The sequence below is a fragment of the Chiloscyllium plagiosum genome, unplaced genomic scaffold, assembly GCF_037043375.1.
Source record: "Chiloscyllium plagiosum isolate Xiang-an unplaced genomic scaffold, Cpla_swu_hap1 HiC_scaffold_45, whole genome shotgun sequence".
NCBI classification, from domain to species: Eukaryota; Metazoa; Chordata; class Chondrichthyes; order Orectolobiformes; family Hemiscylliidae; genus Chiloscyllium; species Chiloscyllium plagiosum.
The window spans coordinates 5,559,698-5,571,684 of NW_028270183.1; positions in this window are offsets into that span (position 1 = coordinate 5,559,698).

The window sequence follows — 11,987 nt, forward strand, 5'->3', positions numbered from 1 at the left end:
ACTTTTCGGTTCGCGAACCGGGTCCCGGAACGAATTAAGTTCGTAAGTCGAGGCGCTACTGTACATGTTATCCCCTTCTGTGATTATGTGGGAAGGTGCTATGGGGAATTGAGAAAGCATTAGAATGATGGAATGGACAGGGTGGTTGTGGAGGGAATGGTCCCTGTGGAATGATAACAAGGGAGGGAAGGTGTGTTTGGTGGTGAAATCCCATTGGAGGTGGCAAATATGATGGAGATGATTCTTTGGACTCGGAGACTGGCGGGGGTGAATGGTGAGTAAAGGAGAAACACAATCATTAGTATCCTGGGAGGAAGGGAAAAGAGATGAGGGGCAAAAGGTTCGAGAGATGGTAGATATAGCTGAGGGCCCGGTCAACCAGTGAGGGGAGAATTGCTATTTGAGGGAAAATAAAGCCATACCCAAGGCATCCCTGTGAAAGGTGGCATCTTTAGGACAGGTGTGACTGAGATGAAGAGCCTGAGAGATTGGAGTGGGAATCCTTGAAGAATGTGAAGAAATGTAGTCAAGCTAAATGTGTTGAGGGGGGTGGACTCGCAGTGGATTTTGGTGCACAGCCAACCCCAGAAATGGAAACAAAGATATCAAAGGAAGGGAAAGAAATAGTCAGAACTGAAGGTGAGAGAAGGATGGAAATTAGTTCCAAAACTGATGAACATTTCCAATTCCAAATGAGGGAAGAAAACCACACAGGAGTTAATTACATACATCTGCGAATACTCCACCTGACTGGGTTTGCCTATTCACCTGCCAGTCAATCCACCTGATGTGAAAGGATGAATTTGGAACATGACGCCTGTCCAATATATTAGCCACAGAATTGAGGCAAAGTAACAATACCTGGTTTCTTAATTCAAAAGAAGGGGAAGGGGTCATTTAATCTACTTTTTAAAAAAAAAAGTAGCTTCAAATAGTGGACAAATAGTTACTTCGTCGGATATGTGGAACGGTCCATCTTCCGCAGCTACACTGGCACCACCCCCCACCTTTTCCTCCGCTACATTGATGATTGTATTGGCGCTACATCATGCTCCCACGAGGAGGTTGAACAGTTCATCCAATTTACTAACACCTTCCACCCCGACCTCAAATTTACCTGGACCGTCTCAGACTCCTCCCTCCCCTTCCTAGACCTCTCCATTTCTATCTCAGGGACCGACGCAACTCAGACATTTACTACAAACCGACCGACTCCCACAGCTACCGAGATTACACCTCCTCCCACCCTGCCCCCTGTAAAAACGCCATCCCATATTCCCAATTCCTTCGCCTCCGCCGCATCTGCTCCCAGGAGGACCAATTCCAATACCGAACAACCCAGATGGCCTCCTCCTTCAAAGACCGCAAATTCCCCTCCGAAGTGGTCGACGACGCTCTCCACCGCATCTCCTCCACTTCCTGCACCTCCGCCCTAAACCCCGCCCCTCCAATCGCCACCAGGACAGAACCCCACTGGTCCTCACCTTCCACCCACTAACCTCCGGATACATCGTATCATCCTCCGTCATTTCCACCACCTCCAAACAGACCCCACCACCAGGGATATATTTCCTTCCCCACCCCTATCAGCGTTCCGGAGAGACTACTCCCTCCGCGACTCCCTTGTCAGGTCCACACCCCTCACCAACCCAACCTCCACTCCCGGCACCTTCTCCTGCAACCGCAAGAAGTGCAAAACTTGCGCCCACACCTCCCCCCTCACCTCCCTCCAAGGACCCAATGGATCCTTCCATATCCATCACAAGTTCACCTGCACCTCCATTTACTGTATCCGTTGCACCCGATGTGGTCTCCTCTACATTGGGGAGACAGGCCACCTACTTGCGGAACGTTTCAGGGAACACCTCTGGGACACCTGCACCAACCAACCCAACCGTCCCATGGGTGAACACTTTAACTCCCCCTCCCACTCCGCCAAGGACATACAGGTCCTTGGCCTCCTCCATTGCCAGACAATGACCACACGACGCCTGGAGGAAGAGCGCCTCATCTTCCGCCTAGGAACCCTCCAACCACACGGGATGAATGTAGATTTCTCCAGCTTCCTCATTTCCCCTCCCCCCACCTTATCTCAGTCCCAACTCCCGGATTCAGCACCGCTCTCTTGACCTGCAATCTTCTTCCTAATCTCTCTGCCCCTACCCCCTCTCCGGCCTATCACCCTCACCTCCTTCCACCTATCGTATTCCCAGTGCCCCTCCCCCAAATCCCCTCCCCCCCTACCTTTTATCTCAGCCCGCGTGGCACACCAGCCTCATTCCTGAAGAAGGGCTTAAGCCCGAAACGTCAATTCTCCTGCTCCTCGGATGCTGCCTGGCCTGCTATGTTTTTCCAGCATCACATTTTTCAACAAATATTTACAAGAAACTAGAAGTTGAAGTAACTTTAGAAAGTATCCTACATTAATTTTCTTTTAAAAGTTGTACAAAGTAAAAGCTGAAACAGACTATGAAAGAGAGAACATTTTTCAACCTTTAGAATCCTTGTAAACTTCCCTATCAGTCCCTATATATTTTCAACAAATCCTTTGCAAATTTATTTTTCCCCAAACTTAAAATGAGTATCTCCTGTTTATTAATGCAATTTATCTTATAGGGGATAAATAAGCCACCCTCTTAAAACACAAATGATCATTAAATAAGGATAAGGGTTTAGAAAGCCTTATTGTCAAACGTAAATATTTGACGAGAACCAGTAAACTTTCCTTTGCAAAGTCTAGAAACTGAAAACAAAAATAAAATATTTCAGAGGTAGCAGACTGGGAAATCTTAAAATGTGTAACAAAAAATGTTTGGATGACATTTAAAAGAAATAGGAAGTTATAATATTTTGAATTTCGTCAAAACTAACCCTTTTCGTGTTTTTTTTTAAAGGAAACATTATTAAGTTGAATTCCTGCAGAAGCAACATTTTTCCTAGTATAGTAATGATACTGAAAATCTTGTAAAGTTTGTTTTGCTTACGATTGCTCGAAGCCACGTCTGCCTGGACTCCTATCTCCGCCTTGTGTCTCCTGTTCAAATATCAACACAGGCGCGCGCTCCCGATGAGCTTCGCGGACACGCGCACCAGGCAGCTTTCAAATCAGAAAAGGCGCGCGTTACCAGGGCGACAGTGCACGCGCCCCGAACCGAACTGCCTCTCTTTCCCTCCCTCCACAAAAGGGTTGAGGTCATGAGTGGAAATTTAGGTTAAAACTGAGATTGGGTGTTTAGATTAAACTGGGAATGTGATTGGGAGTCTAAATTAGTTTGGGTCTGAGATTGGGGTGAGGGTTGGGAAATTACATCAATTTGGTAAGGAGACTGGCAATTTAGCTTAGTTCGGAAATGATGTTGGGGCCAATGTTGTGATCTTAGATTGAATTTGGAATGATATTGGATTGGATTGGGAATTGTACTTGGGTTATGATTGACAATTTAGATCAAATTGATTTGTGATTTGGTCGGCAATTGGGACTGGGATTTGGAATTGGATGATTTTGGTGTTAAATGAGAGTTATATTCAGATGGTATTTTGATATTTGGTAAGGTTGTGATGGCATTGGACAAATTTCATTTTTAAACTACCTCAAATCCAGAATGTCATGTTTGAAGTGGGGTATTGATGGAGTCACCCAAAGTGCTTCGCAACAGTATTATTGAACAGAATTTAACACTGAGCTAAGTACCAAAACCTGCTATATGGGACAACTTCGTGTTCAAACCAGAATTTTCAGAAACACAAAAGTGGAAGCAAACACTGTTACATAATAATGTGGCCAAATACATTAGATCACTGCAGGGAGAGAATGAAAGTTGCTGATGGTTATTAGTGCAATTGGATGATATCAACCCTCCTAGAACCAGCTATTATGGAGCTCTCTATATTAGTAAAAAAAAACAAGTGATTTACTGCTTCACATACTTATGCCCAAAATTTCAACCTGCCTCATTTGCAAAGTCGATGTGGGATTTGCATTTGTGTGGACCTGTGTTCTCATATTCAAGGTCCTTGGATAAACCCCCACAAAGTCAAGAAGCAGCAATGTGATTTTCTGCACCCACAGTTTCTACCCTGCACACTAGGCATGAGCAGATGGAGCTGACCTCCCTTAGAATTTCAAACAGCCTTGACATTTGAAATATAATGAGAAAAATGCTGGAAAGAGTCTTGAAGAGGGCAAAGCAGAATTAAGATTTCAGATTGATGCTTCCTCTTCAGCCTTGAGGTTTGTTGGACTTGGTCGTGAATATGCTCTGAAAGAACAGTTTTTAAAGTCTTAAGGATTGATGTTAAGGTAACTTTAGGTGAAGTGTGCTGGGAGGAGGTTCCTGTGGACTGGCGTAGACAAGTTCGACTGGTTTCTGTGTAAATTTGTTGGAAGCCAGTGACTGATCCTATGATTCTTCTTTGTTGCTTTGCTATTACTATAGCAATCTGAGACTGTTTGTTACAGTTCAAAACAAAACTGTGCCTTGAATATTAAACCTAGTTTGTTCATGTGGCTGTATGTATGTCATTTCATTCATATTGTCTAATCTTCCTTATACATAGGGGTGGCATGGTGGCTCAGTGGTTAGCACTGCTGCCTCACAGTGCCACGGACCCTGGTTCGATTCCATCCCTCGGGGTGACTGCCTGTGTGGAGTTTGCACATTCCCCCTGTATTGCTCCATGTTTTCTCCCACAGTCCAAAGATGTACAGGTTAGGGTGGATTGACCATGGTAAATTCCCAGGGATGTGCAGGCTAGGTGGGTTCACCATGGCAAATGCAGGGATAGGGCGGGGGTGGGTGGGACTGCTGTTCAGAGGGTTGGTGTGAGCTTGATGGGCTGAATGGCCTGTCTCCACGCCATAGAGATTCAATGATTATATGATCCGCACTCTGTGAAGTATTTCTTAACATGTTGGTGGAATGCATCCTGGTTTGTTCTAATCACAATCTCACCAAAGAAATGTACTTTTTTAAAAATGTTAATGGATATATCTTCAAACTTCAAACTGAGAGTTCTATATTTTAAATTAGCGTAAGCAGAAACATAGAATGGTTACAGAATGGAAGGAGGACACTCAGCTCATCATACCTCTGCTAGCCCTCTGCTAGATCAGTTTAGGTAGTCCCACTTGGCTGTCATTTCCCTGTATCCCTGCAAATAATTTCCTATTTGGGTGATTATCAAACTTCCTCTTTAGTCACAACTGAATTGGCCTCTACTATGCCCCCAGGTAGAGTGCTCCAGATCCTGACCATTCTCTGCATAAAAAAGGATTCCTCCTCATATCACTGTTAGTTTATTTGACATGCATCTTTAATGCAGAAGGAAAGAAGACTTACTGTTTGAGAGCATCATTCTGCAAAAGGGTCAAAAGTCACACAAAAGCCAATTTGTGCTGCAAGATCCCACACACTTCACCGAAATAAATTACCAGTCAGTCTGTCTTGGTTGTGCTGAATACTTGTCAGGATATTGTAAGCAATCCCCATGTGAAATATTCATGTGCTAAGATTGCCATACATGCTATGATAAGAGGGAGGGGAGAGGACGTACCCAATGCTACCCTCACCCTAATGGCCACCTTGGTGTGTGGCTGCATCAAGTTGTGTGCAGACCCTCAGTGCACAATACCAAGTCTCACTACGTACTGATGTTCTACCTGTCCCCGGTGCTGCGAGGCATGGACCTGGCCCCGCTGCCGCAGAATGCTCCAAGTAGTTGGACCGTTCTGTATCTGGAGAAATTTGACCACAGTCTGCCATAGCATCCTTGAGAGCCTGTGGGAAAAGGAGATGGCGGATCCTGTTGTGTGGTTCCCTGAGCAGACGGACAAAGTTATTTAGCAGAAAGCCTCATCACCAGAACTTTGTAATAAGCTCTATGGCATTGCTTGGCTAGTGGTAAGAAGGGCACTACCTGTGAGATCCTTCATGGACTCCCAGACTGGGTGCACCACCGCATGCTTCCCTCGAAGTTGGGTGGTGGGTGGCATTGAGAGATTGACTTTGCAAAAGAAATCTGGAGAAAGATGCAATGGGTTTTGTCAAGGTTCGGACCAAGCAGCTCTGTGACATAGGACTCTGTGTTTTACGGTTTGTTCCCCAAGACACACATTGAGACAAACATCGACTGGGCATGGAGGACCATCAACTCGGTGAATGACATTCTTTAATTTGCCTAAAACCTGTTGGTCTTCCAGAGGTCCTCCAGACCAAGTGTTGCAGACTGGCACATTCCAAGGTCCAGGACTACGTGCTGACCATGCACTAATGCTTGAGGCAGCTGCCGCCAAGGCGCAGCAGGGAAAGACCACTGTCTGAAGGCTTCCTGCTGAAGGTAAATGGGAGTCCATTCAGTTATCTGACCCTCCTGATGCCTCAAATGCATGTAAATACCGTCTGGTTTAAGTAAGAGATGCCTTTGATTTGTTTGGACAGAGTTAAACTTCAATGTTTGTTTCCTTGATATGCTACTGTACAGGATCAAACTGCATTTGTGCATTTGAAATATATAAAATATATTTTGAAATAAAAAAGAGTAAATAATTTGATTGCTGGAGTGATTCTTTCCAAAATTATTTTCTAAATTAGTAAGATACAATTCTAGACTTCTGCTAGAACAACAGGTTCCCTGCTCAATTTCTTTGTTGCTGAATATCCCCCTGAGATTTCCATTCTACAACGTCTGATTTCAAAATCAATTTTGGTAATTTTTATTTCTTCCTGGGATTGAAATTTGGTCTCTCTTAAAATGCCAAGTGGTAAAAAGTACTGTGATGAGTGCGAATCCATTATGTGCAAATTGTTCATTTTTAAAGGCACATTTTCTGCCATTCCGATCTGGCAATCAGCTTTCAGCTGTGTGTTGGTCAGTACATATAATGGATGTATCTGATAGTGGATGGTGTGCTCTGTGTAACCTACACGTGTTTGTGAATCATTCACCTGATTCCACACATCATTCACAGATGTCACATTTCCAATGTCAGCGTTTCCTCACAGAGGCGGTGAAATCTTTGAAAAGAAAAGGAAGACAGTTTTCTCTCAAGAGGTGTGAGTGTCATTGGCTGGGCTAGTATTCATTGCACATTCTTGGTTGCAATAAGATTTGGAGCCATTTGCAACATCAGGTCTACTCCATCATTCGATCATGGCTAATATGTTTCCCAGCTACACCTGCCTTGTCTGTGTAACCTTTGATCCCCTCTCTAATTAAGAATTCTGTCTTAAATACACACAATGACTTGGCCTCTGTGGTAATGAGTTCCACACATTCACCACCTTCTAGCCGAAGAAATTCTTCCTGAACTCAGTTCGAAAAAGTTGTCCCCTCACTCTGAGGCTGTGCCCTCAGGTCTTAGTCTCTCCCATTAACGGAACCATCTTCTCTACATCTACTCTATGCAGTCTTCTCAGTATTCTGTAAGTTTCAATCGGGTCACTTGAGAATGTGGTGCAGAGCCATGTTTATGAATTACTGAAATCCAGAGTGAGTGGGAGGGTGTGGGAGACGGCAAGTATGAGGACACCCACAGATTTTGACCTAATGACAGTGAAGGAATGACAATACATATTCAAGTTATTGACTTCAATCTTGAGATTTATAAACATTTAAGGTGTTTGCAGACTAACCTCAGTACACAGAACTGTCCAGATGTTCTTATCAGTAAGGATGACCCTAAAGTCTCAACCCAAATAGAAAATAGTGGTTCATATTATGAGAGGATGGCAGAACACAAACTTTCTGTGAGCAGTTTGGTAAGACACCCTTACAGTCACAATTTTTAAAAAAACTGGGTTTGATGGCAACTACTGAATAAGAATACAAAGTGATAATAAAGGTAGTGGTAATTACGATGAGTGAAGCAGATTTGAAAGGGACACAACTAAAAGACTTATCCTTTTAGATGTTGATCCATTTGAGGAAAATCGAAGGGGGAGGGGTTATTCAGTCCAATAAGCTTGTGCCACCATTCAATACAATCATGGTTCATTCAATACAATCATGGTTCATTGTTTTGCATTTCCAGAGAATTCATCTCTCTCCATAATTCATCTTGTTGACAGAGGAGCTGTGTATTTTCCTGTCCAGTTGAACACAGCTTTAAGTTATTGGCAATGAAATTTTAGGCTGAACAGGCCATGCAGACTGTTGTGTCTGTTGCCACTTCCACAGACTGTTTAATTAAACTCACTTTGTCCCCTTTTGCTCATATCGCTGCAGTGCGCTCTTTTCTCCAAGAGTTTTGACCGGGTTTTCAGACAGCGAATTCCAGATCACAATAACTCATCACATGAAAATAATCAATTCACCTGTCCTTTGGATCTTTTGCCAGCAACCCGAAATCTGTGTGTTCTGGTTACTGACTCTCCAGTCAGTAGAATTAAGAGAAAATCAGGTGGAGCTGCTGAAATGCTCAATCATTTTCGGCATCTTTATCAATTGCCCCCTCTTCACGTGAACAGATTTTTTTAGACTTAGACTTTATTGTCACATGTATTCAAGTACAGGAGTTTTACAGATTAGAATAGATTCCCTACCGTATGGAAACAGGCCCTTTGGCCCAACAGTTCCACACCGACCCTCCAAACAGTAACCCACCCATTCCCCTAACCTATATTTACCCCTCACTAATGCACCTAACATTATGGGCAATTTAGCATGGCCAACTGACCTGACTTGCACATCTTTGGACTGTGGGAGGAAACTGGAGCACTCAGAGGAAACCCATGCAGACACGGGGGAGAATGTGCAAACTCCACACAGACAGTTGCTCGAGGTGGGAATCACACCCAGGTCCATAGCACTGGGAGGCAGCAGTGCTAACCACTGAGCCACCATATAGTGAAAATTTTTCAATGTCACCACACAAGGTACCATCTTAGATCGAAGTACCCAGGTACAAAAACTTAAGAACAAAGTAGAAAAAAAAGAACAATGTTAAAAATCACAGAATACCGTAAAAAAAGTTATAAGTTAGACATTATAGTCCTTCTTAGTATTAGGTGGAAAAATAAGGAAATAAAGCTAAAAGTTAAACCATTGCAATCTTTCTGAAGTGCATAGCCATGGTGGGACAGCACTTCTTCCAAGGGCTCTATCTCCTCCTCTTTGTCATGCTTTCCCCACGTTGGCTTGATCTCCCCTACTCTCGACTACTTCTGGCTCTGGCCATGACCAGGATCAGGTCTCACACAGTTGAGAGGTTCTCTGAGATGGCCCATCTCTCCTTTGCAGCTATACTTCTGGGTCCAGGTGTCCCTGTTACATAGTGTGTCCAGTTGTATACACCCTCCCCTCTCACCAATGCCTCGTGTGATTGGTGGGCACCACAGGAACTGAAGTACATGAGGGCACTTGTGAGAATGCTACTCCCTGTAGCAGGGAGAGGACATTTAATCCTTGAACCTGACCTGTATTTAGTGATATCATGGCTGATCTTTGACCAAACTCCACACTTTTTTATTTCAAAACTATACTTTATTAATAGACAAAAAGTATGTAGTCACTAAAGCAGTGCAGAAGCATATGAAGAAAACAAACAAACATTGAGGTGGACTCTATCCAACACATGAACCAAAGGCATCTCTTACTTGTACAAGTATACTTGTATACTACCCATGCCTGTCTTTGACCCATGACATCAAACACATTTAGTTAACCAGTTTCTCTTGTCATTGTCAGCAACCACTGGCTAACGAGAATGATTATTTACTTTGGAAATTCCCTGTAACTGGTAAAAGATCTGAAATTATCAGTTGATTGATTATCAATTACCATTCATTGAAGAAAGTTCCAAACACCTCCTGCATTGTTAATTTCATTCTTAATATTTGGGCTATGCCCCCTCTCTGTAGACTATGCAAATAGAGTAGAAAAGGAAACTATCTGCTCCTCTTCATTAAAGCTTCCAAATAAATCATTCCTTAACCTTTTAAATTCTAGGGAATACAGCCCTGTTCAAGATCTTACACACTTCAGTGAAATACCCCCTGACTCTTCTAAACTTCAGGGGAAACAAGCCCAGCTATGACAACCTATGCTCATGAGACCACTTGCTGACTTTAGTTTTTTTTGTTATTTCAAAAGTATACTTTATTCACAAAACATATCTTTGTAAATATACACAGTCATAAAGGCTGTCATACTGTTCTGTACAGTTAGCATATTGGAGCAACAAACAAACAGGACCTAACGGGCACGTTTCCACACAGACGGTGATATGCTTATGGAATGTGCTGCCAGACGAACTGGTGAATGACTTGGTTAGGGACAAAAAAACCTGCAGTTGCTGGAATCCAAGGTCGACAAGCAGTAGGCTGGAAGAGCACAGCAAGCCAGGCAGCATTAGGAAGTGCAGAATCGAATCGAATTGAATTCAATTTATTGTCATGTGGACTGAGGCATAGTGAAAAGCTTTATCTTATGAACAACACAGGCAGATCCCACAGTTAAGTAGCATAGGTAAGTAAATAATTGGTAAACAGCGGCAAAAACAAAAACACAGGGAAAGGGGAAATGTTAAGAGTTTGTGAGTCCATTCAGTATTCTATCAACAGTAAGATAGAAACATGTGTTCAGGCTTCTGTACCTTCTGCCCGATGATACAGGTTGTAGAAAAACATTGCCAGGGTGGGATGGATCTTTGAGAATACTGGCAGCCTTTCCTTGACAGCGGGCCTGGTAGGTGGATTCTATCAATGGGAGGTTGGCCTTTGTGATTGTCCGGGCCGAGTTCACCATTCTCTGTAATCATCTCTGATCTTGAATGGTACAGTTGCCATACCAGGTAGTGATACATCCAGATGGAATACATCCATCCAGTATACATCCACTTTTGGTGTGGCATGGTGGCTCAGTGGTTAGCACTACTGCCTCATAGCACCAGGGTCCCAGGTTCGATTCCAGCCTCGGATGACTGTCTGTGTGGAGTTTACACATTCTCCCCGTGTCTGCGTGGGTTTCCTCCGGGTGCTCCGGTTTCCTCTCACAGTCCAAAGATGTGCAGGGCAGGTGAATTGGCCATGCTAAGTTGCCCATATTGTTAGTGCATTAGCCAGAGGGAAATGGGACTGGGTGGGTTACTCTTCGGACGGTTGGTGTGGATTTGTTGGGTCAAAGAGCCAGTTTCTACACTGTAGGGAATCTAATCCAGAAGTCAACGTTTCATGTGTAATCCTTCTTCAGGAGGAAGTGGCGGAGGCTGGTACAATTACAACATTTCAAAGGTGTCTGGATAGGTATAAGAACAGGAAGGGTTTAGAGGGACATGGGTAAATGCTGGCAAATGGGACGACATTAATGTAGGATATCTGGTCGGCATGGACGAGTTGGATCGAAAGGTCTGTTTCGATGCTGTACAGCTCTATGACTCTATTTGAGTTTGACTCTAACCCAACAAGCTCCACGTATCCATCTAGTAAACACTCCTCCCCTTCCTTAAATAAAGTGCAGATCAGCAATGGAGACATGGGCTTACCACAACGCTCTCTCACCAGTGCTGCCAAAAGTTGCTCTCTCTCTCAACGCAGGGCTCTGAGCATGAGAATGAAGCCATCTACCCCATTGTTGCTGCCCTCCCTCTTGCCCGGGGGAGAAGTTGGGGTTTGGGGGGAGGGTGTTGGAAGCAATTCTTTCCTTTAGGGACACGGGGAGGTGAACGAATGAAAGCCGAAAGAACAGCAGACGCTTTAACTCAGAACAAAATCGCTGCAGAGACTCAGTGGGCCCGGCAGCATTGGTGAAGAGGATATGAGGAGAAACCTCTTCACCCAGAGAGTGGTGGGTGTGTGGAATGCTCTGCCCCAGAGGGCAGTGGAGGCCCAGTCTCTGGGTTCATTTAAGAAAGAGTTGGATAGAGCTCTCAAAGATTGTGGAATCAAGGGTTATGGGGATAAGGCAGGAACAGGATACTGATTAAGGATGATCAGCCATAACCACATTGAATGATGGTGCAGGCTCGAAGGGCAGAATGGCCTACTCCTGCA